This window comes from Syngnathus acus, chromosome 13 (assembly GCF_901709675.1).
Source record: "Syngnathus acus chromosome 13, fSynAcu1.2, whole genome shotgun sequence".
Taxonomy (NCBI): domain Eukaryota; kingdom Metazoa; phylum Chordata; class Actinopteri; order Syngnathiformes; family Syngnathidae; genus Syngnathus; species Syngnathus acus.
In genome coordinates, this window is record NC_051098.1 from 4,539,699 (window position 1) to 4,562,998 (window position 23,300).

Here is a 23,300-nt window from a genome sequence, read left to right on the forward strand (position 1 = left end):
AAGTTACCGTTTTTTTCCATGTATAATGCGCAAAATTTAACTAATTTATTGTCCTAAAATCTGGGGTGCGCATTATACATAGTACAAATTTTTTATTTTTTTTTATTTTATTTTTTTTTATCCGGATATCATACAGAGGCCGCCATTACAGATGCGCTTTCTTCTCTGCTGTTCACTTCAAACACGCGCCATACGAACACAATGCTCTCGTATCAGACGCTTGCTCGATCACCTGCTCGTTTGCTGCCACAATGTACCCTACACAAATCCGAAACATTTCTTCGCTATTGAGTTTGCTAGCGCATGCGCAGTGATACTGACCGGCAGAATAACATCCGGTTGTTCCCAAAGATGATCTTTTTTCTGAAATAATTTTACGTTTACGGACTTAAGTAGGAGTCAAAATTTGGGTGCGTATTATACATGGGTACAGGCTTTTTTCCAGCATCAACATGCCATTTTTAGGGTGCGTATTATACATGGGGGTGCATTATACATGGAAAAAAACGGTAGATCAAAGTGGAAATTTCCTTCCTTCACATACCCGCCGATTCAAATGATCAGGGTCATTATCAAGCTTCTACAGAGCTTGCTGATGACCTGATCACTTGAATCAGGTGTGTTTAGGAGGGACACTTCTAAAACTGGCAGGACAGCAGCTCTCTAAGATCGGACTTCGCTACCCCTGAGTTAGATAAGTGCAGCTGCATTATTTTCCTTTTTTAAAGATCCACATACCAGGAATGTATAATTTTTAGATTGTCTTTAATGCTGTCAAATTTTCCTAAAGTGTAAATTTACATCAGGCATTTTGTTGTTGTTTTGCATAGAGGCCCGCATATAGTGTGTATTTGAGTAACACCAACATCACATTGGCAGGATACTGTTTGTATGATCTGTCGGTTGACACTGCAGTCACACTGATCACAAATACATTCAAACGTACTAGCAAATACGCTGAGACGTGCTTGCAAATACGTTCAAATGTACTTGGAGTTAAAATCCCCAAATGTAGCATTTTTCTCATAATGCCACAGGGTACTTGTGCGAGTAAATAGTAAAAGTATTTAAATACCGTAATTTTCGAACTAAAAGTCGCTCCGGAATATAGGTCGCATTAGCTATAAAATGCACAATAACGTGAAAAAAAAAACATATATAAATCGCTCCGGAGCATAAGTCGCATTTTGGGGGGAAATGTATTCGACAAAATCCAACACCAAGAACAGACATGAACGAGCAACTAACAGGCTAAACGATAGGTATGCTTGCACTTCAAAATATTCCACAGGCCCATATAACGATATATAAATTAGATATCAAAGAACTATTATATAAGCAATAATATTATCAAACTATCTGTGCACTCTAAATCGTTAAATCCATCGATCAAATTCCTCGTCCTTTGTCAACAACGCCGCGCGTGCGCCCTGACGTCAGCCTCGTCGTTATTCCACAGATCTAGTATATAACTATATTGTAGCGTTAACAAAGTACAAGGAAAGACATGGGTTTGGTAAACGGCTCTTTATTTAACAAAACAAACTTCCAGGCGTGTGGCGGCGTGTGGCGGCGTGGACGTCCAGCCACGGAGGTGGAAGAGAGATCCATAGAATAGGACCGGGCGTGTGTAAAAGCCATGACCGAGCCCCATCCACCGTCCTCGGACAGCCCCCCGGCCGAGCGCCGGCCCCCGACTTCTATCCACAGAGGTGAAAGAGAGCTCCGTAGAGTAGGACCGGGCGTGCGTAAAAGCCATGTCCGAGCCCCATCCACCATCCCTGGACAGCCACCCGGCCGAGCGCCGGCCCCCGACTTCAATCCACGGAGGTGAAAGAGAGCTCCGTAGAGTAGGACCGGGCGTGCGTAAAAGCCATAATAGTTTTTCAAACCTTCTGTGTCACTTCAAATCCTTAAATCCTTCAAACTCTTCGTCCTCCGTGTCACTTAGAAACAAAGCCGCTAATGATGCCGGTAGTACGTGGGGCCCTTCGTCATCTTCGTCATCCCGTGATCAATCTTTGTCCTTTTTGTAAACAACCGCCACGCCGCGTCGCGCTGCTGACGTCACTTGAAATTCAAATTACAGTAATCCCTTGCTACATCGTGGTTCGTTTATCGCGGTTTCACTTTGTTTTTTTGAAAATCTTTGAAAAAACCCCACATATAAGTCGCTCCTTATTATAAATTGCCCCCCACCCAAACTATGAAAAAAAACGCGACTTATAGTCCGAAAATTACGGTACGCATTATTACCCTATAATGCACCGGTGGAAGTAAATAGCCCGTTGCATGATAGGGAACCATGCCGAACAAAAATCATGCACTGGATCCACAGTAAAACCATAACATTTTGAATAAAGGTTTTTACTTGGTTATTATTTTAACATGCAGTATTAGTATAATGTTGGGCAAATGCTTACAACAAAATAACGTTTTAACTCACGCTTGCACAAGACAATACCAGGTGGTATCAAGGGGAAAATGCTACGTTTGTAGCATGTAGCTTTGAACATATTTGCGAGTAGGTTTGAACGTATTTGCAAGTATGTATTTGTGAGTATGTTAAAATGTATTTAAATACGTTAGAACATACTTGCAATGATTACACCCCATTGGCAGCTACACGTTTGTGTAGAAAAGCTACTTGGTGTAGGTCCTTGTTGATAGTTGATTGATGAATAATTTCTTAACACATCACAGTTTATAAGGAAATCTGGTTTACGTAAACACATTATTTGATTTTAAATTTCAATTTACACATTTCCAATTGATCATGAAAATAATAGGCAAAAACCATCACATTTAGTGCGTTGCTGTGGGTTAATTGCTTACTGGCTGCTATCTTTTCTGCATCTTCTGGATGGCTGCTTCAGCACCTCGAGTGCTTAAAAAAATCTTCAAATTGCAAAATCATGTTGACGTTACTTAGTTTTAAAAGCCTGCTGTATATACAATGCAGAAAATGCAAAGTCATGTTGATGCATGAATTTGAAGTGAGCTTAAACCAAAATCCACATTCGTAAGATATACTATTACATTGCATTCCATATTGCATATTACATTTCAGTTATCTTTTCTTTTACATTTCACTGGGGATTTTGGTACTATTGTCATATGATCTGTTAAATTCCTTACAGTATCTCCATGACTTATATGAATCGCACAAAAATGTTCAACCATAGACAGTCAAAAGAGCCTATCACCCTGTCTCTTGTTTAGTTTCAGGAAGACATCACAGCATCTAAAACATGGCAGTGTACAATTTATTTCGCCCCTATGTATTGAAGATATTATTTCTGGTTTTATATTGTATACTATGTATACATTTATCTAGATGTATAAACTATAAATAAATAAATATTCTGTATATGTGATGGAGGGGCATGTGATGCACATTCTTTCAAGGTGTCACGACTCGTCCCTGGTTGTTTTATATGTAGGTTGTCATTGTTTCTGTCCGCGTCTGTGGACTCGCCCCTCCCTTCCTGTGACAGAATGATCCGACCCTCACAGCGACCAGCGCTTGGACCTTCCTCCATCAGCTCCCGCTCCGACGCCCGATCCACGTCCGTCGTCCGAGCATGTTCCAGCGCCATGGGCTTCGCTGCCGCCATCAGACCTTGCTCCAGCGACGCTGGACTCACGGCCGCCATCGGAGTTCCTCCCGGCGCCATCGGCGCCGCGACCGTCATCGGACTTCGCTCCCGCGTCGCCGGACCTGCGGCCGCCATCGGAGTGCCTCCCGGCGCCATCAGACTCGCGGCCGCCACCGGGCTCCACCCCATCGTTGCGGGACCCGCGGGCGTCGCCAGATTCCAAGCCAGCTGCGCCGGACCCGCAATCGTCCCTGGCTCCACTCCCACTGCTGCGGCGCGTGGTGGCTCTTGCTGCTGCCACAGCTCCGAATGCCGCTGATCGCGGTCCGGACTTTCAAATGCCGCTGATCGCGGTCCGGACTTTCAAATGCCGCCGATTGCAGCGATGACTTTTGTATGCCGCCCGAGTGCGGCTCTGTGCCCCAAGTTGCCGCCCGAGTGCGGTTCTGTTCCCCAAGTTGCTGCCCGAGTGCGGTTCTGTCCCCCAAGTTGCTGCCGATTGCGGTTCAGGTCCCCAGTGTGTGCCGCGATTGTGGCCCTGGGCCCCTGAACGCCGCCGAGTGCAGTTCTGTCCCCCAAGTTGTTGCCGATTGCGGTTCAGGTCCCCAGTGTGTGCCGCGATTGTGGCCCTGGGCCCCTGAACGCCGCTGAGTGCAGTTCTGTCCCCCACGTTGCTGCCGATTGCGGTTCAGGTCCCCAGTGTGTGCCGCGATTGTGGCCCTGGGCCCCTGAACGCCGCCGAATGCAGTTCTGTTTCCCCGGGTTGCCGCCGATTGCGGTTCTGTCCCCGAGTGTCCGACAATTGCGGTTCTGTCCCCGAGTTGCCGCCGATTGCGGTTCTGTTTCCCCGAGTTGCCGTCGAGAGCGGTTGTTTCCCCAGTCGCCGCCGAGCGCGGTTCACACTTTATCACAGACCAGTGGGGTCGTCTGGACTGGTGCGCGTCCCCCCCCCCGCCCCCCCCCCCGCGTGCCCTGTGGGGGGTTGGTCTTTTGGGACGTCGGGAGCCGTCCCTTGTGGGGGGGGGGGTTCTGTCACGACTCGTCCCTGGTTGTTTTATATGTAGGTTGTCATTGTTTCTGTCCGCGTCTGTGTACTCGCCCCTCCCTTCCTGTGTCAATGTCACTCTGTCTTTTTGTTTCACGTCTGTTCAGTTTCTGTTGTTGGTTTTGTTAGTCAGTTACGTCAGTCTACCGAGTCTGTTAGTTTGTTTTCATCAATAAACCCTGGTCCAAGCTGCACTTGGTCGCGCTGCTCCATTTCCACTCCGATCCGTGACACAAGGCACTTATTCGCAGCATATCTATGCATTTTGTCTTTCAATCATTCAAGTGCACACATTCACAATCACACACATAACATGTGCAGTACAGCTTATGCAGACCAATATATATATATATATATATATATATGTATATTGGTCTGCATAAGCTGTAAGCTGCATAGTATATATATACATATATATATATATATATATATACTATATATATACTATATATGCTATAACACCCAGTCTTCCAAAAAACATGAATGAGAGTATATTTGACATCTCATCACTAACGCACGCTCAATTGAGGCATGACTGCTGATGAAAACAGATTCATTCATCCATTTAAAAATTATGTTTTGTCAAGCAACCTCATACCAGCTGCACTGTGAAAACACACCATTCAAAGCTGGCACAAAATACTAGCACTTTTTTCAGAGATGAGTCTAGACACCCATTATTGCAGAAAATAAATGTGTGATTTGGTTTTAATTTTAATATTGCAGTAAGGTAAACTGAGAATTGTGGATTTAGCTTGAGAAATAAAAATAATAACAAAGTGTATAAATATGTAAATTATAAAAACATTTACATCATCCTCATGATCTCAATGTGCTACAATACATCAGAAAAGATAAAACTAGAAACTAATTAAACTATTTTTCTATAAAGGTGTGTTGTCGAGCCTTCAAAACCAAAACAAAACAAAACAAAAAAACACCCACATTCTGTGGTGCCCTTAGTTCTTAACCTTTTTCCTTGTTCGCACCCCATTCAATTCACCAACCAGTTCTCGCACGCCTAACCCTAAATAATTATTATAATAACAATTGGTTTACTTTACAGCTATAAGGCTTAATTAGCATTATCCCTAATGCCAATTAACACAATGACTTCTTGATTTCCAGAATTTTTCACTTTTTTCGGTTACCCGACCATTATCCCTGAAAATTTGTAAATTTCCCCCAAGGTATCCTCGCATCCCCTAGGAAGCATTCTCGCACCCCTAGGGGGTGTGAGCACCCCCGGTTAAGAACCACTGCCTTAGATGGTCCAGGAGAACATTCCGCAGACTGAGAGCGGTGGCGCAGAAGGCACAGCGGTGGAGCAGAAGGCACAGCGGTGGAGCAGAAGGCGTGGTTGTTCATTGTTCAAAACTTAGTCCTCAGAGGCTGGAGATGGTTGGCCAGTGCAGAGTGGAGGTGGGGTGTGAGAAAATAGCAGCTAAGAGTTTCCTGAGGTACAGGGAGCAGTGCCATTGAGGCACTGATAGGACAGCAGAGCCTTTAAATTCTTTCCTTTGTTGAACAGGAAGCCAGTGGAGGGATTTATGAATGGGTGTGATGTGATGGTACTTCCGCATTCCCATCAGGAACCTGGCAGTGCTGCTTTGTATATACTGCAGCTACGGAATGTATTTGTTGGGGATCCAGAGTTTTGCCATGTTTCTGAAGTGAAAGGAGGTTTTGCAGAGGTATTTGATATGAAGCTCAAAAGCCAAGTGAAGGTCCATTTGATACCAAGGTTAGTGACTGGAAAATGAGAGGTGACTGTTATGGCCAGAAAACATGATGCCGGTGATGGAGGACGACCGGCTCTAGTGTTGGGAGCTTTGAGATTTGCTATCGTATTTGAGCTATTGAGTCGTCCATGCCTTGGTCTCCTCCAGGTAGGTGGTAATATAGGATAAGGGCGGGGCTGCAGAGGGGGGCAGATTTGCTAAACGGTATCAAATACTTTGGCATGAGAGGTCAAAAAGACTAGTGAATGGTGAGCCAGCATCTGCTGTCATCAACAGCTTTTTTATGACCCTGACCGTAGAGACTCCAAAGTGAGGCGATTGTGGAGTTCAGCAGCAACAACACTTTTCACTTTACTCTGTACCCTGCCTGATAAAAAGCAAGACTTGCCCACTTTAATGTCCACTATGTCACGGAACAGAGACAGGGCTACCAAGTGCAGCACAATCCTTTATTGAAAAAGGGGGAAAGGGGAAGTGGAACGCTGGACCTGCGGTCTGGCTGGCGTGGCTGAGCAGCAGAGCACAGCGCGTAGTCGTAGTCGGAGGCAGGCAGGCAGGTGGTCGAGGCAGGCGGCGATCAGAAGCGTGGTCGAAGGACGAGCAAGTAGTCAGGGGCAGGCGGCGATCAAAACGTGGTCAGTCAGTTTCAAGATTCAAGATTCAAGAGTTTTTATTCGCCATGTTTGAGCGTGCCAAACAAGGAATTTGACTTCGGTAAAACACACCCTCTGTTCAACATATAGGTGACTAACAACACTCAGGACATGTGAATAATGGCAAAAATAGTGTAGACAAATTCAAAAGGTGTGAAGAGCAGGATGTTATTGCACAGTAATGCCTCTGAGACTCTATGAGTGGTGTGAGTTCATCAGAGCAACAGCCTGGGGGAAGAAGCTGTCTCGGTGTCTGCTGGTTTTGGCGTACCGAGCTCTATAACGCCGTCCGGAGGGGAGTAGTTCAAACAGACTGCAACCTGGGTGAGAAGGGTCTGTAGAGATGTTCCTTGCACGTTTCCTGGTCCTGGACAGGTACAAGTCTTGGATAGATGGGAGGTTGATTCCAATGATCTTTTCTGCAGTCCTGATTGTCCGTTGCAGTCTGTGCTTGTCTTGTTTGGAGGCTGATCCAAACCAGACAGTGATGGAGGTGCAGAGGACAGACTGGATGATGGCAGTGTAGAAGGTCTTCAGAAGCTCTCGTGGCAGGTTGAACTTCTTGAGCTGTCTCAGGAAGTACAGCCTCTGCTGGGCCTTCTTCCGGACAGAGTCTATGTGGCCGGTCCATTTCAGGTCCCGAGAGATTGTGGTTCCCAGGAACTTGAAGGTGTCTGTGGAGAGAATAGTATTACTGCGGATAGTGAGGGGTAAAAGTGGTGAAGGGTCTCGCCTGAAATCCACTGTCATCTCCACGGTCTTGAGCGGGTTCAGCTCCAGATGGTTTTGGTTGCACCACTGGACCAGCCGCTCCACCTCCTGTCTGTACGCAGTCTCATCACCGTCCTGGATCAGTCCGATGAGAGTGGTGTCGTCTGCATACTTCAGGAGCTTCACAGGAGAGTCATCTGAGGAGAAATTTACGGAAGCAGTTGGCAACAGAGATCGTTCCGGGGACAAAAAAGGCAGTGGTGTCACGGGCAGGGTAAGTAGACGAACTGACAACCACTGGCAGAATACAGAGAGGTTAAGTAGGGGACCTAACGAGCTGTAGCAGGTGCTGGCAATTCCTCGATCAGGGCTTGGCTGGAAGTCAGGTGACGCAGGAACGTGACACACTACCTTTGGCTCAATTAACCCAATATTATCATTTCCAACTGCCTCCAGTCTACAATTGGGACTTGCATATACATATGTCATGACAAAGAGAAAGGTTTATGATGTTCGTGATCATTGGAATTATTTCATAGGAGTATAATTTTCCGAGGGCTGAAGGAAATGTATAGTTCAGCGTGGCAGAAGTGCTGGAGGGTATAGAGCAGGGGTCACCAACTCCGGTCCTCAAGGGCGCCAATCCAGCCTGTTTTAGGTGCAGCCCTGCAACACACACCTGATTCAAATGATCAGCTCATCAGCAAGCTCTATTAAGGCTGATAGCGATCCTGATTATTTGAATCAGGTGTGTTGCAGGGGGGATACATCTAAAACAGGCTGGATTGGCGCCCTTGAGGACCGGAGTTGGTGACCCCTGGTATAGAGAGTAGGATGGGAAGGTGTCTGGACAAGTGGGAGTGGATATTCTCACCTTTCATCCCCTCCTCCTGGAAAGTGTCCAAGTTAAGTGGGGGTTGGAGGTGATTTATGGTGGAGAAAAGTTGCTTGAAGTCTCCAGGGATACAACAGGGATATAACAGAGATTGTGTATCACTGAGGAGCTTATTTAAGGTGTTTTGATGATCTTTGTAGGCACCTTTGAGAACAGTAAGGGTCATGTCTTTATAAGCAGCTTTTAAAAACATGTCCTGGTCTCTTCATTTTCCGCAGTTCAGTGGTATACAATGGGGACGTGCATGAAAAGTGAATTGGCAGAGAGATGCTGGAGGCGAATGGTCTGTGTATGTTTTTGAGGTTCTGGAAATTGATGCCTCTTTTTGGTTTACTGAGGGGGAACAAAGTTCCTATTTTCATCGCAATGGGCTTATGGTCAGACATGCCGAGATCGCATACTAGGAGGTTATTGATGAAGGCAGTTTGTAATAATCAGATGGAGGTTAAGGCCCCAGGGGTGGGTTCGGACATCAATGTGCTGGGTCATGTTGAAGCTGTCCGACAGATGGAAAAAAAATGGCGACACAGTAGGAAGAGGAGGGGTTGTTAATCCAAGATGGCGGCGCCCCTGTTGGCCGCGGCCGCTACGGGTCTCAGCATACGACGAGTATATTCACAAAATATGTCGCCTAGGACACTACAAACAACTCAAAGTTTAGTTTATCCATCCAGTAGATTAGCGTATGATCGCCAGCGCCTGCTGGAGTTACGGTCATCGAGTGTTTTCGGACACGTAGCCACAACTACCCTAGTCTGTTTGCGTAGCCTCGGAGTGCTCAGGGCGCTAGCCCCAGGAGCTCACGACGCAGCGGGCTCGCCGGGCAGCACACGCCGGAGGAGGAGTAAGCGTAGGCGGTGTGACCGGCGGCGAAAGCGCGGCTGTCGAGGTGGGCTAACGGCTAAGCTGAGAGCTAACCCCTACAAACCGCCGCTTCCATCCATCTTCCTCTCCAACGTCCGCTCGCTGGATAATAAAATGGACCATCTAAAACTGGAACTCTCTTCAAAGAGGGAAGTTAGAAACTGCTGCGCTCTCATCCTGACGGAGACATGGCTGAACTCATCAATGCCGGACAACGCCGTTAGCCTGGAGGGGCTCGCTACATTCCGCGCCGACAGAAACAGCGAGCTAAGCGGTAAATCCCGAGGAGGTGGGCTGTGTGTCTACATCAACAACAACTGGTGCAAAAATGCTAGATCTGTCGCCAGCTTCTGCTCTTCGGACATCGAGCTTTTGACTGTGAACTGCAGACCCTTCTACCTGCCCAGGGAGTTTACTGTTGTTAGCATCACGGCTGTGTACGTGCCTCCTAGCGCTAACACTAAAGAGGCCATGAGGGTTCTCTACCGGACAATTAGTGAGCTGCAATCCACGCACACAGAGGGGGTTTTCATCATTGCTGGGGACTTCAACCAGGCTAGCATGAAGACTATTCTCCCTCATTTTTACCAACACGTGGATTTTCCAACTCGGGGAGAGAACACTCTGGACTTGGTTTACACCAATATAAAGGATGCATTCAGAGCAGCCCCCCGCCCCCACCTCGGCTCTTCAGACCACCTATCTGTTATGCTAACCCCTGCATACAGGCCCCTGCTGATCAGAGCAAAACCCACAGTGAAGCAGGTGAGGGTGTGGTCTGAGGGGGCCATGGAGGCACTCCAGGACTGCTTTGAGTGCTCTGACTGGGACATGTTCAAATCAGCAGCAACATATGACAATCAGATCAACATTGATGAGTACGCCATGACTGTGTCAGCCTACATCAACAAATGCTCCGAGGACGTCAGCACCACTAAGAACATCATCACCCGAGCCAACCAACGACCCTGGATGACTGAGGATGTACGTCATACGCTGCGAGCACGGAACTCAGCCTTCAAGTCTGGCGACAAGGAGGCACTGAGGACAGCGAGAGCCAACTTGAACCGTGCCATCAGGCTAGCGAAGCGAAGCCACAGTCGGAAAATTCAGGATTTTTTCCACGACGCCAATAACACCAGGAGTATGTGGCAAGGCATACGGGCGATCACGGACTACAACTCACCCTCCCCCCCGGTGGGTGAGGTTGATGCTGACTTCCTAAATGGTCTAAATAACTTCTTTGGGCGTTTTGAGGCACTAAACAGCACTCCGGCAGTTAAAACTGTTCCCCACCAGGAAGAGGAGGTCCTCTGCCTTGACTCAGCCGACGTGTGGAAGACTCTGAGAAGAGTCAACCCACGTAAGGCCCCAGGCCCCGACAACATACCTGGGCGGGTGTTCAAGGAATGTGCAGGCCAGCTGGCTGGTGTCATCACAGACATTTTTAACATCTCGCTGGACCAAGCCAAAGTGCCAGTGTGCTTCAAGGCTGCCTCCATCATTCCGGTGCCGAAGAAACCTCAAATCACCTCATGGAATGACTACAGACCTGTGGCACTGACTCCCATCATGATGAAGTGCTTCGAAAGGCTGCTCAAAGATCACATCGTCTCCAGACTCCCCCCAACATTCGATCCGTTCCAGTTTGCCTACCGGCAGAACCGCTCCACTGAGGATGCCATCTCCTCCGTTCTTCACCTGAGCCTGGCTCACCTGGAGGAGAGGAACACCCACGTGCGGTTGCTGTTCCTGGACTTCAGCTCAGCGTTTAATACCATCATTCCACAACATCTGGTGGAAAAACTGGAACACCTGGGCTTCAGCACCCCCCTTCGGAACTGACTGCTAGACTTCCTCACCAACAGACCTCAGTCAGTCCGGGTCGGACAGAACACCTCCGATGTCATCACCCTCAGCACAGGCTCCCCTCAGGGCTGCGTCCTGAGCCCCCTGCTGTTCACCCTGATGACACACGACTGCGCCCCCAGGTTCACCACCAATCACATCGTGAAGTTTGCAGACGACACAACGGTGGTGGGCCTCATCAGGGACAACAACGACCTGGACTACAGAGAGGAGGTGGAGCAGTTGGTGGGCTGGTGCAGAGAAAATAGCCTGATCCTGAATGTGGAGAAGACGAAGGAGATCATCGTCGACTTCAGGAAGAACCAGCCTCACCACGCTCCACTGATCATCAACAGCTCAGCTGTGGAGGTGGTCAGCAGCACTAAATTCCTGGGAGTCCACATCACAGACGACCTCACCTGGACTGTGAACACCACAACACTGGTCAAGAGGGCACAGAAGCGCTTGTACTTCCTGCGGAGGATGAGGAGAGCCCACCTGCCCCCACCCATCATGAGGACGTTCTACCGAAGCACCATAGAGAGCATTCTGACAAGCTGTCTCTCGGTGTGGTGTGGAGGTTGCAGCGCCTCCGATTGGAAGAACCTGAGGAGAGTGGTGAGGACAGCAGAGAGGATCATCGGGGCTCCTCTTCCCTCCATTCAGGACTTGTCATCCCAGCGCTGCGTGTCCCGAGCCCGAAATATTATCAGTGACCCATCACACCCCCACCATGGACTGTTCTCCCTGCTGCCCTCTGGGAAGAGGTTTCGCAGCATCCGCTGCAGGTCCACCAGGTTCTGCAATAGTTTTTTCCCTGCTGTCGTCAGACTGCTGAACATTCAAACGTAGCATTCCTCTGCACACTTGTAAATACTGTTTTTGTCTCCTGCACTGTTCACATACTTTATCACTGCTGCACTTTGTACTTTATAATTATCTTATCTCATATTTTTATATAGAATGTCACTTTTTTTAACCAGCCGAAATACCTCTACATTGCTGAAAGCCGTATGCAACGAAATTTCGTTTTGTACACACCTAGTGTTGACAAAATGACAATAAAGTTCTGTCTAAGTCTAAGTCTAAGTCTAAGTTAACATGAATGTTGAAATCATCAAGAATGATAATATTCTCTCAAGTTGTGGTGACTCATGAAGACGTCATATAACTCAGGGATCAATGATGTATTCAGTTTGGGTGGCTGGGAGACAAGGAAAGCCGAAAAATTGAGATTTACATTGAATGCAGCATTCAAATGAGGTCTGAGCGAGCAAGGGCTTGGGAGACAGGTTAACGCAATTCTGGTGCATGATGGCTTGGCCACACCACCCCGGTCTGTGGCACAAACTTTGTTAAGGTAGCCATAGCCTAGGAAACTGAATTTATTGAAACTAGCATATTGCTCTGGTAGTTTCACTAAGGCACATAGTCATGAATAATGGATGACTTGTTATAGAGGTGCCTGAGCACTTTGGATTACCCACAATGCATTGCCAGTGGACATATTGGTTGGAAATCCCCGCTAACATAGCATCATTTGCCATTGGTCAAAACGTGTACATGTGTCGCTGTGATAGTCACAGGGAAAAAGCGGAAGAGTTCTTTTTTTTTTCCTTCCAAAAATTATTACAAACCAGGGATTTGACGCCAACCAAAAAGAAAAGCAATTGATGAAGATGAAATTGTTTTTGCTGTCCACCCCTCTTTTTCACCACTAGCTGTTACCATGATTACAAGACGTGCTAACCAGTGCGCCACTGTGCCACCTTGCAAATGATCAAAGTCCACTTAAAACTTCTAGTCGGATGAACTAATAAAAATATTTACACATACTAGCATATCAGCGTTTGCAAAGAAAAAACCGAAAGGCTGACTACCAGTACGGTCGGCTACATGTATGTTAGACCTTTGAAAGGCGGGGTTAAAATTTTGACCGACCCAGAAAGTTTGGTCAATTTGACCCAACCTTGGGTTGTTTTGCAAAACATAAATGGATCATGATTATTTTTGCTTCATTTTGCTGTGCCGTCTGAAACCAGATCGGTGTTGCAAACAAAAATGTGTCCTCCATTGTCTTACCTGAATAAATAGAGGTCAAATCAATAAAGAATAAACAACATTTCTTACTTTTATTTTGCATTATATTATACCTCTTTCTTATTTTTTGAGTGTGTGCTTGAATAAAAGGATTTACACAGATTAAACAACATAAAGTTTGGCATGAAAAGACTACACTGCAAGGGGTGGGGTAGAAGGGGCAGAGTAACTCATTTGGAGGAGCTTTGCTCACAAACGCCCCCGATGACGCCAAGTGTATTGTAAGGATCAATAGATTAACGTGGCCAACAATACGTGTCTACTTGGGTTTTTTCCATTATGTTTGAAGGAAGTGAAGTTGCATTCTTTTGCAGTGTCTTCCTTTCTATTCACTGTGGCGATCTATGGACTATACTCAGTGCATCCTTAATTTAGAAGCTCTACTGAATGTTATATTTGGTTAAGTATTGAGGGAAGCATTCACAGTAGGTCTCTGCTGCAGAAAAGTGTGACGAGAGCTCTTGTCCGGAAATCACATTATGCGCCTTACAGAGTGTGGCCTTGGCTGAAAGTGCAGCGGACTCTAATGCACAGCCCTGCCACCTCTCCACCCCAAATGGGGGCCTTTCCACCTATTCAGAGCACCCTCACATGGCTAATGGGCATGAAGGGTTAATGTTTCCAGTCTATGGGAACTCCTAAAACTTTAAGTTGGCCTTTCTTTACATTGAGTGAGGCGCAAAGTCAAAATGACCAGCGTTACAGAATTAAATGCATGTCGAGAGCTGTGAACAATGGGCCAATCCAAGACAACAGGAAGTACATCAAGTTCGTCTCCTGCTTAACTTTGTCATCAATTCAAATAAATTTTTAGCAAAACACTATATACAACTTGAGGAGTTGTATGGCTACATAAATACTTTGAATATATTTCAGTGGGCAAAAAAGATTATGTCACCTAAAGTAGAACATAATATAGAAATGTTTTTATTCCTTACAGACAAATATTTAGAATTTCTGGAATGCCTGTCCAACCTTCAAGTGTGAAACTACATAATCAAATAAAAATATCTCCATTCCCGGTGTGGTAACGACAATCAAGACCTAAGTTGGCCCCACTGTAGGGGGTATGGGTGGCAGTTGCTGCCTTTTTACCGGTTCCGGCCCCAACATTCATGAGGCTGGCCTACCAATCCCGAATAAAGGTTGAAGTGATCCTTATCACACATTGCAAATGTTAGCCTGGTTAGCTTGCAAAAAGTAGAGAAGGCGATAACAACTGTAGCCAAAGTACTCAAAGGAAAGATTTTTGTTTACTATGGCCTGCCAGAAAGCATTAATTCAGACCTCTGAGAGTTGGCTGATAAAATAGCTGCTGTCCATGCTGAGGATAACAAAATCAAGAACACCCCCATATCACCCTCAGAGAGACCCAACAGCTACTAGATTGATTCAAGAGTCCTCTCCTGGCCATGCCGGCACAGATGGAATCAGCACTCAGCAAGTATTAGCCATATTATGCAGAGAACCCCATATGCCCTTCAATCTGTTTTTGGAAAAGATGATGCTTGACCATTGGTCAAGTCCAATTTCTGTTGTATTATGTTTACTTGAAGTGTACTTAAGCAAAGCATGTGCACTTACATTTACAGGAAATGCATCTGGATATTTCTGTCCAACTTCGCCTGGGCTGTCAGTTACAATAAAATAGATGTGGAGACTCCTACAGGAGCAAGCATTCTATTACTGACCAAGTCATTTCATAAAATGGAGGGGGAGAAACTAATGGGAATCTCTGGGCACAGACCAACAGTAAGTAGATAGATAGATAGATAGATAGATAGATAGATAGATAGATAGATAGATAGATAGACAGACAGACAGACAGACAGACAGACAGACAGACAGATAGATAGATAGATAGATAGATAGATAGATAGATAGATAGATAGATAGATAGATAGATAGATAGATAGATAGATAGATAGATAGATAGATAGATAGATAGATAGATAGATAGATAGATAGATAGATAGATAGATGTCAAATATCCACCACCAGTACAATCGGTAGAAAAAAAACAATGGAAAAAAAATAGTCCTGTAGAATCACTGACTTAAAGACTTAAAAAAAAAAAAAAACGTGTCTGATGAAGCATGCAAATGCAGTCACAAATAATAGAGGCTGGGAGATGTTTCCTTCAAAAGAAAAAAGATAAACATGACGTTATCCATAAAGCTTGAACTCTGGCTGTCTGTGAAACATTAGAGCCATATGTTTCTGAAACATTGGGTTGGATCATTGTGGTGATTTTTTGTCATAGATGCAACATTATTTTTGTGAAGTTAAATAGTGCTATGGTATTGAGGATACTGAGGGAGACAAATTATCGTCTGCTTATTCACAAGAGGAAGGGTAACCCCCTTACATTTCGATTGTTTGATACTTGGTGCTTTTAAAAGCACTATTCTTAACACTATAGTTTTCATTATCTGCGTAAGATCTTCAATGTCTCATGGTCCATCCCAATAACATACCAGCTTCTCAAACAAAAATAAATGGATGATTGTAAAAACACAGAACAAGATTTATAATATGCAATGTCATATTGAAATTACTGACTATGGTTACCCACAGTGTCCTTGATTAATCTTTTGGTCCAAGAACTGTATGTCTGTATGTTTTCAGTAATTCATAGGCATACAATAAACCTCAAGACAATAACGACACGCACAGGGCTTGTTACTCTGATGATTTGTTGGTCGCAGCAACTGTCCAATCATGCATAAACATTTTACAGCCTCCAGACTAGCTCTTTTGTGTGTTTGACACAGTACTATTTTGGCTGGGCACACTCAGCTGCCCTTAGGATAAGCTGAAATGTCTCTCTTTTTTCCCTCTCTTGAGCCTCCCCTACCCCCCTTATGTAGAACTTCAATGTTACGATAGAGTAAGTTTAATTTAAGGAGTGAGAAACTTTTTTCCCTAAACGTGTACATAACGACTTCTGCCATGTGGCTTTTACCTTCCCAGGTAACAGAAAATAGTCTTCACTGTAAACATATGTGCTCATATACTCAATTTTTAATGGTTTGTTAGGAAAACAAGGTAGCTCAACTTGGCCCTATGCTTGATTGACCTCAGTCTCCCCTACACTGCTACACAAATGATACACAATTATCAAAATTGCACAGGTAAAATGGCCCTATACATATAAGGGCCGTCTTTATACTTTGACTCTTACATCCATTCTTGGTTCCCTCAGAGAAGAAAAATGCTGACAAAATGGGGTTTTCCAGGTAAACTGTACACAGATTTGGGTTACCATGGGAATCCTGCAAAATAAGGGTCATGCTCTGCTTAAGTTTCAGCAATCATCTCGACTGTAATGAAAAGCAGCATGTCGCAATAACTTGAGTCTTTACACTCCTTGGCAGTCAGCTTTGTATTATTCATTCCTAATGTTACAGTGCCGAACATAACACTGTGGTTTGAATCGATCCCAGTTCCTTGTAAGAGATTGAGCTGATGAAGACGGGATGCACCCAGATGTTTTGCTGAAGACACACAATGAATGATTCATTTGCCTGAGTAAGAATTTACGGTACAGACACGAGATGATAGGACACTCCTGAAGATTTCTGAAGACTTTGTTCCCATTGGGGGACATCTGGCCCTCAGCCAATGTTATCATGCTGTGAGCAGGACTTAAAGCAAATGAAGGAAAAATAAAGTAGGAAATTAAGGAGAAACTGTTTAAAGTCAGTGAGGCTGAATGCAAGTACAGTTAGAGCTGTTTTTCTGAGCTGTACTTCTATTGACTGGTGTTATCTTGGAGGAAAATGAAAAAGACACACCATACTTTTGTTTGGACACATATTTGGAACACTTGATTACAGTTTGATTTGACATGGGATCATAGTGCTTGTATGCTGACCAATATATTTTGATTAACCTCACGTGAATAATGATAGTTGGACACAAGAAATGAAATAACAAAAACAAGTGTCATTGTTTTTAGTGGACACCTATATTGCATTTTTAATGTTATACTGACTGATTTCAAGTAGAAAGAGATATCAGTCCATCCATCCATACATACACCTGAATTATAACATGTTTTACTCATCCTGCAAAAAAAAAAGTTACTGTTCAATTGTGCTTTGACAATATAAAAAAGCTTTTGTTTATTTTATTTATTTTAATTATATTTTTTTAACAGGCATAAACATTACAGACATACATGTCATCAGGATCTCTCAACAGATTGTTATGGCTGGCCAAATCTCTGTTCTCTGCAATTTACACTGTTATCTAAATCCAAACACTAGACACTGACTTTAGTCTTACAATAACTTTCTTCTCTACAGTCCACAAATGGATTGTAGTGATGACCAGGATACCACAAAGCACATGTCATGTATTTCTTGACTTGCAGACTCTTGCAATTTAGTTATTAAACTTTTTTGCTACCTTCAGAGTATATTTCCAATGTTACAACATTGCTTCAAAATTATGACATCACTCAAGGGAACCAGAAATCTTTTTTTTTCTTCTCTGGACATTGAATAACGTTCAAATGGGATTTTTTGTAGTATTACCTCAGCTGGCACGTAATTCTTCCACTGTGGCCTGTACTTCTGTTCTAACCATATTAATATGTCATAACTAGATAGATTTGTAGCCACTGTTCATGAAATCATTAGGTGGTCTACATGTCAATCAATATACACAACACCACTTGGAATTACGAATTACATTGTCACTTAAGGGGCAGATTTATGAAGCTTTTTATTTCTTAGACAAACAGTTATAAGTGATGGAAAAACTGAGTATTACGTATATAGTTTTGGAGGTAATGATGACTATGTGTCTGTGACTGACATGAGTCCAAGAAATAATATTTTCACTTGGCAGCACTTAAATGAAGGGGCCAAAGTGTTTTATTCTAGGGGATTTTTCACAGGACTTTAAATCAGTATTTCCCAACCTTTTTTGTCCACGGCCCACCACCAGCAGCAAACTGAATATGTGCCGATACAGCACAATCAGACCAACACAACATGAAATGTCAAGATTCTCCGATTAGCCACACGTGTGCGATTAGCCAGGCCTTGCGCTAACTGACAAGAGGTTTGGCGATCCTTTTTACAATGCACTCCGTAATTAATATTGAACAATTTCCCACAGCACAGCTGAATATCTCTCACGGCACACCAGTGTGCCGCGGCACAGTGGTTGGGAAACATTGCCTTTAATCCATGGCAGCAACCTTGACAATATATATAGTATACAGGAAAGTCCTCTTATGTAACTACTAACTACTACAAAATATATTTTGATGGAACAACACTAAAAATATGACAATTTGCTACAATGTAAAACAGTTGTTGTACGGCTTGTAACCATAGTCTCCCTTCAAAATAACTTGACTCAAAGTCATTATTGTTTAAACTGCTGGTAAAAAATAGTGAGTAAAAATTTGCCCCCCTGTTCATCCATCCATTTTCATGAAGGAGTTTTTTTCTAAAGATGGTGCACAAGAAATCCCACAAACACAAGCAAATTCAGGACATATGAAGATTACTGGAACCATGTCCCATGTATGAGAATGGCAAATGTGAAAAAGCACAGAAAAGTAGCAGGAGGGGGGGGGGGGGATATACGGTCACGGCGGGCAGGGGAATGCCCGCGAGAGTCACCGAGGCTGACATTGCCCGGCCAGCTAGCCGGCCGCTCCCCCCCATATATAAAAAAATAATTTTATTAACGGATTTACACGATTCACGAAAATACTTTAGACGGAAAAAAACACGGAAATCCGCGGATCCGCGGAAAATTCTCATCCCTGATGTCCTGTGGTCTGATGAGACAAGTCAGTCAAGCATGGTGGTGTGAGTGCCATGGTCAAGACTGCTTGAGTGCAGTCCACACAGGGGAAGTAGCGTTAGCTTCTCTTTCCAGTATAACAACCCCAAACACATCTCCAAGATGAGATGACCACTACTAAAGAAGCTGAGAGTAAAATGTGCCAAAACACCATTAAGCATCTCTGGGGCATCCTCAAATGCAAGGTGCAAGAGCACAAGGCCGTCTTGAAACACAGAGGAGTCTTGCATACGAGCCAGAAACAAGAGCGCAAGTTACCCCCTTCTTCATTCCTCCACATTCTGCAATACATCACTGTCAAAGTGTATGTAGGCTGTTTTCAAATAGTTTTGCTTGACAGGACCCATGACTTGAGTACAGTACAGAACAGTCATTCATACTAATCATAGGGGTAGACTGGACACGTTCTCGCTTTTTCTCAGCAAGTCATAGTTATGACAAGCACCTTTTCAATTAGCAGCCGCAGTATATGTTCCGAAGTTTAAAAAATCCACGTAATGAAATGAAATGAAATTTAAATTGACTACACAAAAGCTAAAGTATGTGTTACTGTCGCAGTCAATAATAAAAATGGAGCATTTATATTGCAGCCGAGGCATAATTTATTATGTCTTATCATCCATTGCTAAATTGAATACTAAACCTCAGTTAGGTCAAATCGAATTATCTATACTTGGTACACATGCACTGCTTGTGTTGTTGTTTCTCCAGCTTCCATGGTGAGCGTTGTTGGGCGGAGTCTCCAGCGCCACACCTGCTTCCTATTACAGTCATATTGTAGGTGCAGATGAATGGATGAGTGCCAGATCAATCAATTGCTCACCAACGTATAGACATTTATTTTCAATTTATTCCTGGTCTGTTGTTACAGAATTTCAGCCAGTGGTTTTACTGTTTGTTTGACTGTTTATTGAATGCAAGCACTTCTATGATTCTTTGATTTATTTAATGTTTTTTGTTTTTGTTTTCTGCCTCTACCTTAATTGAATAAAGCTCTGCTTGATTGCCTAATCATTTATCTTGTCTCCTTCAGAGTCCATGCTTTGATGCTTTTTGACAACCGTTACAATTCTTGGGCATCATTTTGTTTGTTGTAGTCTTCTAATTTGCCAACAAAATAATAGTGTCCTACGTCTTCCATCCCAAACATGGGATTATTGGTAACGTAATATACAGTAGTTAGTACAAGGGTGTATACCAGGGGTGTCCAAACTACGGCCCGCGGGCCAACTGCGGCCCGCGGTCCAGTTTTTATTGGCCCGCAGCAAATTCTGAAAACATAATTGAATATGGCCCGCACAAGAAGCTTGAGCTCAACTCTGTTGCACTTGTCGGTTTCAACACTAGATGGAGCCCGCCACACAAATGAAATCAAGCGAAGAAAAACTTTTACCGCGAGTCCCCAGAAATGGCTGCACCGAAGAAACGCAAAATAGCAAGTGAGTGTAGAATATTTCAAACACGTTGGGAAAATGAGTATTTCTTCAAAGAAATCAACAGAAAGTGTGTCTGTTTGATTTGTACTGAAGATGTTGCTGTGATGAAAGAGTATAATGTCCGCGCATTTACTCCCGGGAGCCGTGTCAGAAAGCTTGGTGCACACTCACAAGTGCGTGTGCGTACTCAGTAGTACGTAGTAATTTCATCTATCAGTGCCGAATTTCGAGTGTCGGCTGTGACGTCAATATTCTCGTAATTCGCGCGCGCTGAGTTTTCAGATACAGTTTTACGCTAATGCCACCCACAAACCTTCCCCTGGAATCCTTCCATTAAAATGAGTGGCCCGAAGAAAAGAAAGGTGGACACTGAGTGGCGAATGTTAAAAAAGAGTGGACAATTTGGCTCGACCTACGTGTGTGAGAAGACGTTCAGCCACATGAACGTCAACAAAGCCCGTCACAGATCTAGGTTAACGGACCGACACCTCGGCTCTATCCTAAGAATTACCACAACAAATTTTACTCCAGACTATGATGCACTAGCAAAAAAGGGAAACCAACAATACTATTGATTTCTTTATTACTTTATTTAGATGTATTCTTTCACTGATTCTTCAAGATGATGAATTTGGTCAGAATGTTTGCCGTTGGATGTGATTTCGCCTCATTAGATAAACATATTTCATAAATCTAACCTGCAGGCGCTGAAGTGATGGAAAATGCTATTCATCATAACAGTGTCGTATTTAATAAGAATCACTGATAGTAGTTTTTTGGTGAAATATTTTTTTAATGCTGTTAATAAATGCATTTGTTTTCAAAAAGCTTTTTTTTAATATCCATGCTTTAGTATCTACTAAAAGTAAAAACCTTTGATGCAATGACCTTTACATGTCATTTATATTACTTCACACAAACACTACATCCATCTGCTCCTGGTTCGGCCCCCCGGTCAAAATTTAGAACCCAATTCGGCCTGCAAGGCAAAAAGTTTGCCCACCCCTGGTGTATACGTATTTGGACAGCAACCCAATGATGGAAGCAGTTTTCAAATAATGACAACGGATGGACAGACGGATTATATTATGAATAAGGATGGAAGGACGATAACAGAAAGGTGCCCAGGTCACAAATGAAAGACGGACAAATCTGGTAAATTACCCACATCTAAAGTTTAAATTAGGTACGTTAGTCCAGTGGTCCCCAACCACCGGGCCGCGGACCGGTACCGGTCCGTGGGTCACTTGGTACCGGGCCGCCAAGCCGCACAGAAAAAAAAAAAAATTATCGACGATCAATTAATTCAGGTCAAGACACTCGTCCCGGTCACGTGACATGTTTCCCCAGTCGAGCCCGCAAAGCTAATATGTGGCGACAGGCTAACTAACCAGGCAATGAAGCATTCAAAACTGCTTCAACACATGGAGACCAAGCATCCTGCAATAAAAGACAAACCTTAATCACTTCAGGTGTCATTGTCTCCGATTACGTCTAGATGGGACCGGCTCGTTTCTGAGAAACAAACTCAGTGCTCCCACTAATTCAACGTAATGGTGAGTTTTATTTTTGTCATTTGTACTTGTTTTTATGTCAGTCGTATCATTTTATTTCATCGTATTTATATATTTATTATAAATGTATTATTTATTTATTTATATAAATGTATTACTTATTTATATAAATGCCGATCCGCGAAAATATTTCTGACATGTAACCGGCCCGTGGCGCAAAAAAGGTTGGGGACCACTGCGTTAGTCTACCCTAGGGTGCAGTACAGTTCACATTTGTTGGTCTTGTCTGATCATTAGGCTCTTGCACCACTCCAACTCACGTCAGAACAACACAACAGAGAGCAACAGTTATGTACTCAGATAATATACATGTTGCTTTTAACCAAGTACAAGGTAAGTAATCAAAGGAGTGTAGGAATTGCAATTATGCAATTTTTTTTGAAAGTTTTTGGGCATTATTTTTCAGCAGCAAAAGAGACCAAGTACGTACTGTATATGTAATTATTAGCTCTCCATTTTGAGAATTTTGGAATCCAGAACGGAATCTCTCCTGCTTTCAGGATTTACCAAGACAAATGTCCAATCGAACTGGATCCCACTCCCTTCAACTCCTCTCACAGAATGTTCAGCCCCTTGCCATCTGGCAGTATGTGCTGACGCAAAGTCCAACATCACTGGAATGAGCAACAGATTAAAATCCCCAGGCTCTTTCGACAGTCGACACTTATGCGCAAAACAGGAAGACATTGTTGCTGTGTGCAAGCAAATACATTTTCTATGTGGTTCTGCATTCACACATGCTGTTTGCTCTGATGTCAGAACTTTATTAAACCCACACTCGGGCGTGCATTGCATAAAACGGACCTACCAGTCCCACGGCATACGCACACTTGACATGCAGCCAAATACAGTGATCCCAGAGGCGTAGCCAGGAATTTTTCCAGTAGGGGCGCACGCCCACAGGAAAAAAAATCGAACATCACCCACACCGTTCGCTGATCGCTAAAACAACATCCGGGTCCGGGAGGCAAACGGTGAATGGATAACATCGCGCACATAGAATA

General features: G+C 44.1%; 1 long non-coding RNA gene across 1 annotated transcript; it reads right to left on the minus strand.

Annotated features, from left to right (window-relative positions):
- Positions 1-5,821: 5,821 nt before the first annotated feature.
- Positions 5,822-22,575, minus strand: LOC119132933. Its single transcript, XR_005100013.1, has 3 exons — positions 22,565-22,575; positions 9,646-9,648; positions 5,822-5,907 (listed from the first exon to the last, which is right to left on the minus strand). It is a non-coding gene; the product is annotated as an uncharacterized LOC119132933 (long non-coding RNA).
- Between the last annotated feature and the right edge of the window lie 725 nt (positions 22,576-23,300).